Genomic DNA, 2,500 nt, shown 5'->3' with positions numbered 1-2,500 from the left:
GCTGGATCTCGTGGCTTTGTGGTGACAAGCGTATCCAAAAGAGAGCATAAGAATTTGAGAAGTTAAGAGGGCATTCGGGCTATTAAAAGGGAAACGTAGAGAGAGGAGAGAGAGAGAGAGAGAGAGAGAGAGAGAGAGAGTGGAAATTGCCCATTACCCCAGAATGGAAACTGTATAATACACCAGACCAAAATAATCAAGAAAATGGAGACAACTAAATAAATATATAAAAAAATAAAGGAGAAAATAGATGACGATGACATATATCAAAACGACATCGAAATAACTAACTACACGGCAACATCTCAGAAAATCTTGGAAGCGAGCGACTATTACCTAAGGAAAATATGACCATCAATTTGTCTGACGTGACAAGAAAGAAATACGATCCTTTAACGGGAAACCCATTAGAGCAGTGAACAGCTCTCTCTCTCTCTCTCTCTCTCTCTCTCTCTCTCTCTCTCTCTCTCTCTCTCCTGATCAGTTGGTAATTTCCGTCAACGAAGCATTCCACACAATCCAGGGAGGTGTGTTTGGCAAGATGAAATTGAGCGTGACGATGATACACACACACTTCAGTCTCATTACCCTCATCCCGTGTGAGAACCGTGTATTACTATTCCGCGCCTCGTATGAAAAGGCATAAGAGCCTAAGTTATGCATCCAAGCCGCGTCAAGTGTTGATTTCGGCCGGTTATTAAAATGTTTGTTTTGTTTGTTTGTTTGTTTATATATGGCGTTTTTACGTTGCATGGAACCAGTCAGTAGTTATCCAGCAACGGGACCACCGGCTTTATATACGTGACTTCCGAACCACGTCGAGATTCGTGAACTTCTGTCCCCAGAAATGCACATCTCTCACCCCTCAAAGGAATGCCGGAGAGTCTAACTCGCGGCCACCAAGGTGGCAGGCCAAGACCATACCGACCACGCCACAGAGCCGACCACGCCACAGAGGAGGAAGTTATGGCCGTTTCATCGACGGCAACCATGTTCGTTTTTCGATTAGTGTCATGACGAATAAAAGGATGTATTTCAATTCAACACATCCGTCTGTATAACTGTTACGATTCTCACGACAAAGGCATACACTGCATTGAAGCATATGATCCACACGTAAGCAACTATATCCCATATATGTTCCTCCTTCGACGAATGGGATACGCGCTCGCCTACCGATTTGGTGGTCCGAGTTCGCTTCCCCCGCTCTGCCAACGGGGAATCAGAGGAATTTGTTTCTGGTGAGTAGAAATTCACTTCTCGATGTAATGTAAGGTTCGGATCCCACAATAAGCTGTGTACAGAGAGAGAGAGAGAGAGAGAACTCTCATTACTCTATGTCCCAATCCCCAAATATTAACCACGATTCCAGAACGACGAAGTAAAAAAAAAATAAATAAATAAATAACTAAAAAAACGTGTCACCCAGATGACACAAAACGTTCCAAACTTCAACTCGGTACTGGAAACTTCAAACTTCACACGCGATCGTCCATCTCGAACAATTTAACCTCGATACCGCAATCAGAAAAGACTCAAGGGGGCTTGAGACAGTATTTCACCGGGAGCTATTAATTACAACTTCCACCATCACGGCATCCTGCAGGGGGAGGCATTTACATACATAATCGCCAATTAATCACTGGAAAGTACTACTTGCTACTCCTCAAGGCAGCAGCTGCGTTACAGGAATTGAATTTCTATTTTTTTATATAATTTTTCTCTCGGTAGTTTCGGCTCAAGAGATGGGAGTAGATTATGTGAGATGGCTCCTGTTGTAACAATCTTCCTGGGGCTTTTTGAAAGGCGGGAATGATATGAGATATTAGCATAAATTACAATAAATAACGATGTACGTTGCCCCACTGCACAGGTGAGAGCTTAAAGATGAGAATCCGAAGGAGAGAATTAATGTTGTGCCGACAGAGGATTTGTGGTCCTTTGTGAGAATTGCAACTCGTCATTCTTCTTGACTTTCCATTTACATTCTATTTTATCTTTCATGAAAGTCGTGTTAAATTTACTTAAATGAAAGCTGTGTGCTTTCTTTGGAATTTATCTTCAAAATCCCATGACCACAAAGGCAGGTATCCGTAAATTGAACATTTCTGAAAACAAATGATTATGTGTTTTCCTTCTAAATTACCAAAAAGATAAATTTCTACCTTGACTGTCCCTTCATGAACTGGTAAATCTTGGCCTTCTGCAACCCCAAATCACATAAAAAGAAGCATGCAAGGTGGAATTAACTTAAAATTTTATATAAAGTAACGTACCCAGTAATTTCTTAGCTAGGAGTTTCTACTCACACGGCAGCTTGAATTTTGAAATTCGTGATAGCTAAACATAGTGTGTTTTTCTTCTAAATGACGAATGAGTTAGAAATTATAGCTATGAAGTGACTGGGAGAATGAAGCTGTTGTAGGTAGTTGTTAATTGGTCTCTCTCTCTCTCTCTCTCTCTCTCTCTCTCTCTCTCTCTCTCTCTCTCTCTCTCGTAA

Source organism: Macrobrachium nipponense, chromosome 20, assembly GCF_015104395.2.
Source record: "Macrobrachium nipponense isolate FS-2020 chromosome 20, ASM1510439v2, whole genome shotgun sequence".
In the NCBI taxonomy this organism is placed as follows: Eukaryota; Metazoa; Arthropoda; class Malacostraca; order Decapoda; family Palaemonidae; genus Macrobrachium; species Macrobrachium nipponense.
The sequence above is the reverse complement of the archived record's forward strand: the minus strand, read 5'-3'. Positions refer to the sequence as shown.